The sequence below is a fragment of the Pithys albifrons genome, chromosome 2 (assembly GCF_047495875.1).
Source record: "Pithys albifrons albifrons isolate INPA30051 chromosome 2, PitAlb_v1, whole genome shotgun sequence".
Classification (NCBI taxonomy): domain Eukaryota; kingdom Metazoa; phylum Chordata; class Aves; order Passeriformes; family Thamnophilidae; genus Pithys; species Pithys albifrons.
Genome location: NC_092459.1, coordinates 81,892,481 through 81,906,159, shown reverse-complemented (window position 1 = coordinate 81,906,159; position 13,679 = coordinate 81,892,481). Strand labels below are relative to the sequence as shown.

Here is a 13,679-nt window from a genome sequence, read left to right as displayed (position 1 = left end):
TCCCCAAGTACCACTGTAAAGACAAAGCAGTTTTCAAAAACATTCAGTAACAGCCTGGCCAGCGGATCAGCCCTTCAGAAAATGCATGGTAAAAAAACACTTCTTCCAGCTACCTATGATCTTACGCTTCAAAAAACATGGAGCGGGGAGGGAAGGCAGAGGCCTTAGCAGAAAACATAGGTGTGCTGCAACAGAGACTTATATCACCTCTTCTGCTCTGTGTGGGATACACTGCAAAATGGCTACAAGTACAGAAAAAAGTAAGCAACATGAAAGTTCCTTTCTTTTGATTGCCCCAAAGAAAAATTGTGTAAGAAAATAATCAGGAGGAAGAGGGGAGGCTGTCTTTTTCTGTTCATATCCATCTTCTGCTCCAGTTCTTCGGCACACCCAGCATAGATTTGCATGTTCCCCAAGGAGCTTGTCATAATAAAAGATGAGATTCTTGCAGTGTCAATGGAGCCAACTGGGGCAACACTCCCTAAGAAGGCTCAATGAACTAAGTGTGACTATTTGTACAGCAAGACAGTGTCCCCATCAAAAGCTGAGGCAGGCAATATCCAACCTTAAAGCATTGCCTTTGGCCAACAAATCCCCAGCCAATTCAGCTCACTAGGATGACTGAAAGTTCTCTTCTAAAGCACTGGGGTTTGGCAAGTTTTGTAGGTTGTTTTTTTGTTGTTGTTATTATTTTTAAATCTCTTAAAATGGCCACATTCTTTCAGATTTAGTGGATTTAGCTGAAGTGCACGCAATCATTCAAGGATGCATTCTGTTAAAAGGTGAAACAGATTGCAGTCAGTACAAGGGGTATAGGATGCCTGAGAGGCTCATTTGACAATAGCAGTGCATGACATTGGTCAGTAAAATACATCTTTTCAATTAACATTTTATCTACTGGAGGCTTATTTAAGTTACCCCAAGCAATTTAAAAATCTACAGCTCAGTGATATGTCAGAGAATACATGCTCTGTTATTTGCAAGCCATTAAAAGACACTGGTCCAGATGTTTCCTTCCATTTTCTGTCATAAATGTGAAGCAAAGTCATAGCAGCCAGGGGAATTAGCCTACTTCTGTACTGCTGAAATTGAGAACAGAATTCAACTCATTATTTGTCATTAGCAAAGAGGTAAAGGAAGATCCATGCTTTTTCAAAATAATAACCAGTGATGAGCATGCTGCTCCATAACACATCTATTTTTATTTTAAATGGTTTAGCCATGGCTGAAGAGCTTGAAGGAAATTAAGCTTCATCAAAACCCCTATTCATGTTTTCCAAACTGGAATGGATACTCCATCATTTTATTTCAGCATCTCTTTCAATTCTGTGCTTATGGAACAGTGGTTTTCTGATTTGTTTCTTCCAGTATAGGCTACTGATTATGTGCTGCAGTTAAAGCCTCTTCATCTCGAAGAAAACTTATTACTAATGCATTGTGGGATGCCAGAGCTACTGTTGAGTGTCCAGTAGCTTTAGCAGTTCATCAGACTGAAACTAGGAACACCCAGCGGGTGGGATATCTGCCTGGAAAGCTACAATAGCATCAAAGACACACACACAAATTATAATAATGACTCATTATAAACTCTTTGTGCCTCTAGAAGAACACACATATCACAGCTTGCCATCTTGTTATCATCAAGAATCTGAAAATGGGTGAAACATTTTCATATAAACATCCATATTTATAGGAAAGGAAGAAAGTGACAGTTAAACTATATCAAAGGAGAGGTAAAATACACAACACTGATGAAAGTGAAAAGCCTCTTGGAACTACGCACACAGATCTTTCTAAAAAGAAAAAAAAACCAAGCAGTTCTATTTTTAGAGAAAAATCTGTGAATGTGGTAATCCATTTGTTTTGAGGGGATGGGCAGCTATACAATATTAAGTGGTAGTAGGAAGACTATGTAGTTTTTCATATTATACACTTTTTCTTCTCTATCAGGACTATGGATGTCCTATTCCCAGAGTTATTCAAGGCCAGGTTGGACCATTAAGGGCCCTTCCAACACAAGTCATCCTCTGATTCTATGGCTTTTGCCATACTCTAGACCATAATGTCTGCTGTCCAGAGTCCTCTTAATGCTGTATTAAGGTCTAAATTTAAGTCCACATAAGCTGTTTCCATTCACAGGGTTTTTTGTCTCTGTCAGGTTTGGAAGGGCATTCTAGCATGCTGTAAGAGCTTGTGAAAGTGAGGTGAGCCATAGTTCACAACTGTCAGCATGGTATTTAGAATAACTTTGTATTACAGAATTCATTAGTGGTGAAATAACAATTTTGAGAAATACTTGAATTATAGAAGGCTCAATTCTTAATAAAAAGTGGTAAGAAAACTTTATTGACTGGAGATCAGGAAGACAGAGAAAATTCTGCTTCCCTAGAGCAGAACTAAATCCAGAAAAAAAGGAAAACAATGAAGTCAAGACCACTTCAAAAAGAATTGGGCAAGCCCATACCCCATCCTTAGCCAAGTCCTTCCACTCTCAAGATGAAGAGAGTAAAACTCTGAGAGTAAAATTTCTGGGGGTTTATCCAAAATGTGCACTTTACTGAGGATTACAGCTTTGCAAGGGAGAGATTTCTCAGACGTACTGAACAAAAGAAAATACTGAAAATAAAAAATGATTAAAATTATCTCCTTTAATAAGAAGATAAACACTCAGTGTTGGAAGCAAAATTCTAATCTTTGAGGCACTGTTTACAAAACAAAGCTTTAGCAGCAGTCTATCATCCCTGACTGTCCTTCACTAAGAAGGTACAGTCAAAGGGTCTCCATTTCTGATGACAATATCTTGTTAGAAGAGAAAAATTTACAAGAGCAGAGCAGCATCACTACAGGTAGTGCAGAGAATCCACTTTTCAAAATAATCTATACACAATGTTGCAATACTTCCTTGAAAAAGGACAACTTTTGATTGCAAACTGTCACAGGTGAATGGTGGAGTGATGTCCTAACACTTTGAGCAATTTCTCCAAACAGCAAAGTTCACTCCAAACAGAGTGAGCATGAAAATGTTGAAGTTGCTTCCTGCTGCAGTGGTGTGTATGAATAAACATGTACCCTAGGACAGAGGCAGTTACAGGATATTAAAGGTGTGAAATAGCATAAATACTTTTTATCCTTTATAAATACTGGCTAATGTAATATGCAGGTAAAAATAGCACCCCAACAACACGCTTGCCTATGGCCAGCATTATGACAACACCCTTCAACCTCCTGGCCAAGGCCATTTACCAGCACACAGTATAAACCACTGCTTATCACTTTCACAGCTGCATCGTGCTGGATGAGAAGTGCATCTCCCCAGCTGTCTGCATACGATCATGAACGCAGTCAGCACAGCAAAATCACAGTGCACACAATGGTAAACCCACTGTCACCTCAAGGGCAACTTTTGGCAAACACTCCCTTTTATATTAATTCAACTCTTCCTTCAACCACAGTTGTGATCCATTTGTTCACTGGCTTTTCCATCTAAATTCCTCTGAATAAACTGTGCACCAAATAAGAACTGACAGCAAGCAGACATCAAAAGTGACTTAGTTCTTTGGATCACTTAACTCCTGAGAGGCAGGCACAGCAAAGGAAACACATGGATTCCCCACACAGCAAGGTTTGTGTTTTGAAGAAAATGTCCCACACAAGCAAACTTCTCAAAATAAAAAAAAAATAAAGAAAGGTTTAAAAAGAGAAAGGAAGAAAAAAGGACAAAAAGAAGAGCTCTGGTACTTTCTTAGGAGAGGAAGAGATAACTCAGAGAAACAAAGAATAGGAATGAATACTTCAATATTGGGCAACAAAGGCAACAATAAAAGAGAAATCATTCAAACAAGAAAAAAGGCATAAATCTGGAGATGGCTGAACATTAAAAAGGAGAGGAAATAGTAAATTATTTACTCGTTATATTTCTTCACCAAATTGATGAAGGAGGCTCACCTTCTACCTACCAACCATAAATCTCCAAGCACTACCAAGTTCTTCACATTCTGAAGCACTGCCATGACATCATGGAGCCTGCTGGCTCCCCAAGCCCAGAGTGCTGGAGTCAGAACCTGCCTCCACTGTCCCAGCCAAGAGCAGGGCAACCAGGGACCATCAGGGCACCCCTAGCCCCAGGCAGGCCACATCCTGCAGCTGCACAGCTTCCCCTGCAACCACCCTGCACATCTGTGTCCTGCAGTGCCCAGAAGCCAAGTCCACCTTCAGGAGTGGCTTCTTGAAGCTCTATCCCACCACACCAACCCACCACTCCCATCTTCATAACCTGGAGGTAGTTTAAACCACTGTCTCTTCCTTCTGCTCTTCGTTTTTTCCATCTGGAGGTCAGATTAAAACCCAGGCATATACATGTCTCCAGACAAACAGAATTTTATTTTTACATACAAAAACTTATTTTCTGATTTACTCCACAAAGCCCAGACTTTTCTCTCTTCCAAAAAGCACCCGTTATTTCAACCCAGCAGCCCATGATATCCACACCTACAGAGGATCTAATTCGGACAGCATAAATAGATTTTCACCTTAATCTCACTGCATTCAACAGAAGGAGATAGTGGGATTTTTTTTATTGGCAGCTTGACTGACCACTGCTGCCAGCAAGACTTACCAAAAGTGGGATCCTGAGGTTACAAAACTAGCAGTAAGTCATCACAGGTTGCTTATCACCTGAGTTACAGTATTTTTCTTATCATCCTTGCTACTATCAGGTGGCCTAATGCTCCACCACAGGGAACAATTATCGTTACTCAAAGTAATACTGTTTCTCAGGGGAAATATAAACTTAACTGAAACCTAAACAATATGCTTTGCTCTTATGCAAATATGTGTGGCAATAAGACAAGGAAAAACAACAAACATAATGGCAAGAAATGGGAAAAATCATAACATTTTGAGAAGTTCTCCATGACACAGCTGCTGTTCTTTAAAGGAGACAATCTGTTCAATGCAGGAACTGCTTCTTGAAATCCAAGATTTCTATTCTAATACCAACCACTTCCAGCATTACTAAAGCCTCATTCATTTCCTTTCTTCTGGCCTTTCTTGTTCTGTTTTTATGAGGCATTATGATAGCCTAGAACAAAGAAGCACTTAAAACTTTGCAAAGTTCAGTGCCAGTTTCCATAAAGCATTAAAACTTTTGTGGTAACAGCAATAGTTAGTGCAGTCACAATCAAAATTATATTCAGTAAGGAGTATAATTTCATAGCCCTGTAAAACCAGATAAAAATGTGAACTCCCTGAAGTGAGACTTATTCTTTTCTTCATGTTCTTTTTTTTCTACTTTTTATTCTGTTTCCAGATAACATCCTCCCTGTTCAGTTCCAGCAGCACTAGAAAATGAGGTGAACTTACTGTGATGTTGCCATGCAATAACAGAGCCAGTCCAAATCACCTTATGCTGGGAAGCTGACCACAGGACTATTCCCTCCTGTGATAGCAAAATATTGTTATTCTCCCAAAGAGTTAGTTAACCAGGTTCCTTATTGTTAAAAAGGAACTTCTAAAGAGAAGAAAAGCAATTTTATGAGGCCACCACTACATATATTTTCATATAACCTATACAGACTATTCCTATCTTATCTAGTAATTTTATTTTCTCAGTGGGATATTTTTTATTTCCAATAGAAAATTGCACATTTTAGTACCTTTACTTTTTCCCATTAATGGGAGATCAGATATAGTTTGTGGCTATTTCCAAAGATGTAGTCTTTAAATAATACTGAGAGAAAAAAAAATTTAAATGGATCAAGGTATTGGAAATGCAAGGCTTGGACTAGGTAGTCCTTTTGTCCCTTACTCATCTGGTCTCATCAGTCAAGTTTATCTCAAGTAACAGTGCCATTACAGGGATTACTCTCACCTGTCAGGTCAACATGAGAAATTCAGGAGAGTACTAATGCATTTCATTAATCTGACAGTTTTTTACAGTTAAATAAATCTATAATATCTTTGCTTACTTAATTCTCAAGCAAATTTTCAAATAGTCATTTCATTCATTACTTTTGACACGAAACTCAGACACTCTTCTAAAAACAAAAAAGGGTCACTCTTCCACAAGAGCAGAGGTATCTCAGATGGATGCACAATACCTCTTCCTCTCAGAGAAGGAACTTGGATCCACAGCATACCTCATAGGTAGGAATGTTTCCTAGAACAGAGTTGTTCTTTTCCTTATTTTTCTTTCAATATATGACACAGTGGGAAGCAGCTCCCAACAGTAAAACCTTAGGAAAATTACATTCTGTTCATGTCAGATGAAGACTTGAAAGACAACAGAATTCACACATAGGACTATCTAGCTGCTATTGCTCTCATTTTACCTCTAATACTTACCACAGGAAAGACACAGAGAGTGAGCAGGGAGAATGGCTGTTTCTTGATGGTTGGGAACATTTACATAAGAGGAAAGCACCATGCCATTCTTCAATAATTGCCCAAAACAAGCAGGAAATTCAATAGGAGAAACTAGAAAAAATTCACCCCAAACAGTCTCTGGCACTCAATATAGTCTTCTTGAAGACAAGGGTTTAGGTGGAATTCAGAAGACAAAATATTTTGTCTTGTTGTCACATCCTGAATGCCTTCATTTGCAGTTACTGAACTTCTTCAGTAGCCTCCCAAGTCATAGAATGCATCTAGTTTGGTTCAAAAGTGTTTTTGAAGATCTTCCAAGTATTCCTGCTTACTGTGCTGTGCTTCACATTAGGCAGAGGTTTCAGAGCACGTAAGGAAACCAAACAAAAAACCCCCATAAAACCACACACACACAAACAAAGAAAAACAAAGAAAACCTGAAATATATTCTCCAATACCTCACCTGATGAGCCTTCTAATGACAAATGGACATTCAAGTTCATGTATCACACTGGGACTAGACCCAAGAAAAGCTTACTGTAACATATGGTGCTGATGCCAAGTCCTCATCACCAGTCTGCTTTTCAGTTCTGCTTCTACTGGGTCACATTATTTTCTAATATAGATGCAAGATGAATTTTCTTTCCTGAACAAATTTAAACCAGTGTTGTGAACAGTTTTCAAACAATAAAGCCTGCACAATTGGATTAATCTTTGTCTTTGCCTGAAAAGGTTCACCTTTTCTAGACTGATGCAATGGGATTACCAGATCTAACTGCATAAATAAACACCAACACTCAAACAGCACCCAGTAAATTTGGAGGAGTCACTTAAAATTTACAGTGACCCAAAATGCCCAGATCAGTTTTAAGCAGGTAACAGCTTTGATGGTACTCTGGAAAGAGCTCAGTTGCTTAATAAGCTTGGTGGTTTAGCTAGACTGAAGAGGGGTAGAAAAAGGAAAGAGAGCCTAAAACAAAAATTAGTTGATCATGGTTCATGCCTATTAGCAAACACATCACTAAACAGAATTTAGAGGAAGCAAAACTTACTCTTCCATATCTAGCAAAACAGAATAAACACCGTATCTGATGAATTTTACTCCTACTCATATTTTCTTGCTCAGTGTGTAAAAAAAGATACGAGCTGTAAATCTACTGGCCCACCAGCGCTATTTATGTTTCAAGCAGTAATAGTTATAAGCAGCTGAAAGTGCAGTAAAGAGAACATTGTTGTTGCCCCAGGTGGTAACCAAGGAATCAAAAGATAAGTTTTTCTCAGTGGATTTCCAGACAACACAAAGAAAGATTACAAGGTTTTTCTTTGTGTTTGCTTAGCCCATGCTGGAAAGTGGAGTCTTGAAGTTGTCATTAGAATATCAGAGATAACCTAAAAACCGTAATTGAGGTTGAATTCCCCATTAAATGAGAATCTAAAAAGAGCTGATCTTTGCTAGTGTAGCATAACAAAAAGAAACTAGACACAATGAAAAAAAATTAAAAATCAATTTTTAAAACTCTGTAAATGTCTTACTAAAGAACCCATTCTTTTCAGCTTTTCTAGCATTAATGCCATAACATATAAGATAAAAAAGATTTATTGAAAATGTTAAAGTACTGTGTTATCAAATATTATTTGCAAGTTAACAAAGAAAAAATAAAGTCTAATACCAGAATATATATGACCCAGAGTCCATTCACAGTCCTACTTACTGCAAACATTCAAAACAGATTAAACTAAATTTTTAGAATATTTATGCAAATAAGCTAAATTGACCATTGAATCAAAATGTCTGCTGAAAACCCCAGAAATTAAGAATTTTTGAAATACACTTTGTGAAATTATTGCCTCTCTATTTTACAGTGAGGCAATGCACAGGCACCCATGGTGCAAGTATACCATACCATACCATACTCAATCAGCTATTTTGGCCCGCTAACAATAAAAGGTTTAAGTCAAGTGACACATCCATTTTCTAGTGAAGAGTTTCCTTACCTCTCATATGGCTTACAAATGAACAGTATCTAACTACTTACTGCAAAACATGCAAATTGTTTAGGATTTGAAAAAAACCCCTCCCATAATCATAACTTCTTGATGAACTGCTGTATCACTTATGCAAAAATTTGGGAGTTTTTTAATTGTTATTTTCCACAGCCAAATTTATAGCATCTTCTTTCAAAATCTCAGTTTAATATTATCAGACAAAAATATTTGTTAGTTAATATTATGCCATAGTGTTCTAAAATAATTGTGCTGAGAATAAGGGCTTCTGAGTCATCTTCTTGCGGTTGGTTTTGCACTATACTCTTATATTTTCGAGTCTCTTACAGAATATATTCTTCTCCATTTTGCACAGTATTCTTTTCATTTAACTCTAATAGTTAGATGCAGGCAGATGCCTGAAAGTTAGCCTTTCTCCCCAGGCTGTGGGGAAAAAAATACAGAAAACTCTTAAAAGGATGATTCAGCTTATCTCGAGCACCCAGGTAAAGCAGAGGGTGATTCATGTGTTCTATATCTCTGCTCCTGACTAGCAGAGCTACTTTTAAGAAGCTGACCAGACAAGATGAAACCCATTGTTAATGCCTTACAGCTATATCTAGGGTGGTCCCGTGGTGTAATGGTGAGCACTCCGGACTCTGATCACAAGGTCATGAGTTCGAGTCTCGGTGGAGACCGTACCGGGCAGTTCAGTGCCTCCCTGCCATCCCATCCCGTCAGATCTCGGATGCTCAGCAGGGTCAGCCCCGGTTAGTACCAGGTGCTGTGACAGTCCCGAGGACTTCACTGTCACTGTCCAAGCTCGCTCGGCCGTGGAAGATGGACCTTGGGACTTAAAACGGTGGGGCCAGTTCTGTGCACACTGAGCCTCACCTAAAATCCACTGCGCAGGCTGGAAGGGCACCCCCACCTGGGGAGAGCCCTTCCCAAATCTTCGTTCGCGAAGTTTGGCCATACATACACAGCTATATCTACATCATCAACCAGCACCGTGCAACAGGAGTGCATCTGCAGAGCATCTTGGTGCTGAGAAGCACACTTCCACCGCAGGTACACTTCAGGGAGAGAGGGAAAACAGTACTTCAGACTTGCTGTAGTCTGTCCCCACAGGCTGAAAGTCCATTAGCAGCTGGAGCATATTCAGGTGTGCTCCTGCACAGTTTAGGCCTGACAGTTTAGTTTTACCGCCAGTATCTACAATCCAAGACTGTTCCATAATGAGAACACAAAGCAGTAAGTGCGAAAACCCAGGAAGCTCAATTTAAAAGCATGACCTTTGTCCAAACTAAACTGCTAATATAGATGTATCATGGGTCAGTACTCGTGCACTTTGAAATGCGACTTTGGGCTTTCTGACACATTCAGTCAGTCTCCTGCCATCCAGGCAATCCCTTTGGTAAACTATCCCCTCTCCATATCCGTGCTGCATTTCTGACCCTCATTACTTGTGTTGGAGTGCCTTTCATTAACAGAAGTGAGGCATAGGCAACGTATTGAATGGATGACCAGTACCAGCTACACCACCAGCTCTCTTATCCTGTTGAAAATAACTTACCAGATTCTTCTGTGGTTGCATCTGTCAACTTTATGGTATTATATATATAAGGCCATCTCCCTCTTTTGCTCCACAGATGACTGATCTGACAGACAAACAGCAAAGGGACAACAATATTTCTGAGAGTGAAGTGAAAAGCTGTGGGCATGAGTTGACAAGTGAGAAATTCCAATGCTCCCATTTTGTCCAAAACATTATTCTTGTCTTTGACCTTAATGAGTTTTTTTCTCTCTATTCAGGTTTTAAAAGGCTCTGATGAATGTAAGCACAAAACATTTTCATTTTCAATCAGAAATCAAGCCAAACATGGTATGAGGCAAACTAAATTGCAAAGTGCTCCCTGGGAACAAAGTAAAGACTAATAACAGACACATTGAATCACCTGATGGTGAGTGTCTCTAGCAAATATCACTGCTAAATCTGGCATGCTTTGTTACCACAGGGAAGGGATTGCATGAAAAATTTAAATCTCACAAAGGGAACCATTGATTTCAGAAGATAAAGATCTACTAATAATGAACCCAGCAACAATATAACTTCACAGATATTTAGCAGTATAAACTGCATGCCTTGTATCCTTCGGGTATGCACAGACAGCCAAGGGTCACTCTGCTTTGTTATTCACATCAGCACATTTCACTTAAGAGGCTCTTCTACCACCTACAAGAAATAAACGTATTTGTTAGAAATCAGCATTTTGCACATGAAGCACAGCCACTAACATGCTCCTTTCATTTCAGGAATGCTATACATTTAAAGTTTCCAATCCAATTTCAGTTGGAAGCACTGAAGTAGTTCAGAGGAGATAAAGCAGTAATTCACAATATCTTGTAGCAGAAGCAAAGACAGAATTGGTATTTCTCTCTTCTCCTGCTCCCATATCACTATTAGGAAAAGTTACCAAAAGGCTAATCTTCTCATCACCAGAAATAAAAGTGTCTGTTCCCATATCCCAGGCCTGCACTCTCACTTCCCCAATGGCTATTTCAGAACCTCCCTCCAAACACCAACACAGTCAAGGGGAGAGCGTGCTTAGAAATCACCCCTGACCCCTGAACTATCTGAAGTGAATTCACCATGTCCAGACAGCACAAGGACAAGGCCAGCCACTAACTGTCCTGATCTTCACACATCCCAGTAGCTCCCTCCTCCTCTTTCTAGATCATCCTTTGCACCTGTAAGTCAGAAGGGGTATAAATGCTTAAGGCAGAACTAAGGTGCCTCTCAGTAGGGGTTACATCAGCCCTCAGAAACAGTGGATCAGACACAGAGTTAATGAAATACCAAGTAAATTATATGTTTGCATCCATGTGATGCTAAAACCACCTCTGCAGCGCAGTCAAGGCCTCAAACTTAGGTCAGATTAGACTGAGCTAACTACAGCAACAAGCTCAACACAAGGCTCAAGTGCCTTTCCTGGAAGCTTGGGAAATTCTTGGCAGGTACATTACACTACTGCTCTCTTGGCCAAGCCAGCTAATATAAAGTTAACTCAGGTATGCCCTGCTGCATAGTCACAGTAGCAACTATGCAAGAGCAGAAAACCCTAAATAATTTAAGTCTTTCATGGTCCAATTCCCTACTGCTTTATATTTTGTTACTAGATCACTGATGAAAAATGATTACAAAACATTTCAGTACTACCTGAAAGCATATAATATATAATATACATGTGCAAACAGTTCATGTGAAACAAAGCTTTAAGTAGCTATTATATTCAAGGGAAGCTGAAATTAAATGCAAAAGCTCTAATACAGATCTTTGAGAGGCTTTGCATCAGTTTTCCATTGGTATTGGTGTATTACTCCCAATTTACATCAGAGTAAGGAAGAACAGATACAGGCCCAAGGACTACACAAAAAACAGGTCTACAAAACAGGAAAAGAGCAAATTACATAAACATAGCAATCCATTAAGCTGCCTATATAACTGCTGAATTTAAAGCATTACACATCATATATTGCTACATTTATTTCTATTACAGGTTTTTAGGTTTTTAACCTAAAATAATTTGCCATATTAAACTAAACTAGAAGTCTGAAGACAAATCTGTCAGAACAGTCCTGAGAAAAAGTTATTTGGAGTTCATGTTTCACAAGCAATTTGAGATTTGCCCTTGATCATCTTTAGTATTGAAGCTTTTGACTGAACTCTACCCCTAAATTAGAATTTAGAGCTTTATAAATTTTATGAAAATTTTTTGTCAATGTAGTGTCATTCTCAACTCTGTCAGACTACAACATTCCTGTCTTCACATACAAAACAGAAAAGCTGGCAGCAGCCTCTCATGACAATAAAATCCAGTGGATTACTACAGTAAGAAAGTATATTGAAATAGAAAGTTCATGATTCAATGTCAATTTATTCCAAAATTATACAGGAGGACATTTTTCATCATCACTAGATCATGCTAAATCTTTTGGAACCTTAGCACTCTTTCTACTGAATGCCATAATGTGTCCCAGAACCCTTTTCTTGCCTCATACCGAGGCAAAAATGAAACAGAAAAACAGACATGTTTAGTGCTGTCATCCCATTACGTGCTTTCCACAAATATACAAAATTGTGTTTACTGAGTGGCAGAAGTTTCAGTCAATAACTCAACTGAGCATTGTCGTTTATCTGGACTAAAAGTACAAAGACATTATACCTTTATACTCAGTGAATTTTTAATCAAATACCTGCAGCTGTTATTTCCAGCATCTTTGGTTTTGCTTACTAACAACACTAACTGAGATTCTACATAGTAAATCTTTTCACATAGTAAACAGTTGGTTCAACATTTTAAGTATGGCAAAGCAGTTTCAAATAACAAATATGTATACGACAAGAACAAAACTCACAAGCATTCTTCTATTCATAGGCAAGGGCAGTTGTCTTGTACTAGACACGAATTATTCTCATGTAATACGTATACAGATATTAGTTAAAATTTGTCCTCAACTAGCAGTACAGGCCTGCATTTGCAGTGCAGGTTTCTCCTCCCAAGAGACTCAAATTGAACAGTAAATATAGACCCTAAACATCAGAAAAAAACTATCTCCAGGCTTAAGTCTACAAGCCACATCTTATTACAGCATTGCAAAAGATAAACTAAAATCCAGATTTTAATCTGAAATTCAGTATGGCCTGAGAAGATTTACTTCACAATTGGACACTCCAATTAAGTTTTAGATAGGACAAAACCATTAACAGATAGCCTGCTCCAATCAGTCTAAGGGCTGAAACGTCATCAACATGACAAGCCTTCTCCAACGAAGATTTGGGAAGGGCTCTCCCCACGTGGGTGTGTCCTTTGAGCCTGTGCAGTGGGTTTTATCAGGTGAGGCTCAGCGTGCACGGAACTGGCCCCACCCTTTAACTCCTAAGGTTCATCTGCCACGACTGAGCGAGCTTGTTCGGTGTCAGTGAAGTCCTCAGGACTAGAACCTACAGCCCCCAGTATTCCCAGAAGGTCTCCCATCCAAGTACTAACCAGGGCTGATCCTGCTTAGCTTCCGAGATCTGATGGGATCAAGCATCAGGGAAGCATTTAACTGCTGGTGGGCTGAGTATATTCTGTGTCTTTCTTTCCATTTGCTATGCATTCATATATTGCATCCAAAACAGAGATTATGTGAAGAAGTTTTTTGTTATTGAAACTTGACTCACACACACACTAGTTAGTAATGTTTCACCTTTTCTCAGAAGTTTTTTGACCTTATGTCAAAAATTGATATATGTCATGAATAATTAGACTTATAAGACCTCAACATTT

General features: G+C 38.8%; 1 pseudogene; it reads right to left on the bottom strand.

Moving 5' to 3' along the window:
• Positions 1–13,348: 13,348 nt before the first annotated feature.
• Positions 13,349–13,466, bottom strand: LOC139669149 (5S ribosomal RNA; annotated as a pseudogene).
• Positions 13,467–13,679: the final 213 nt, after the last annotated feature.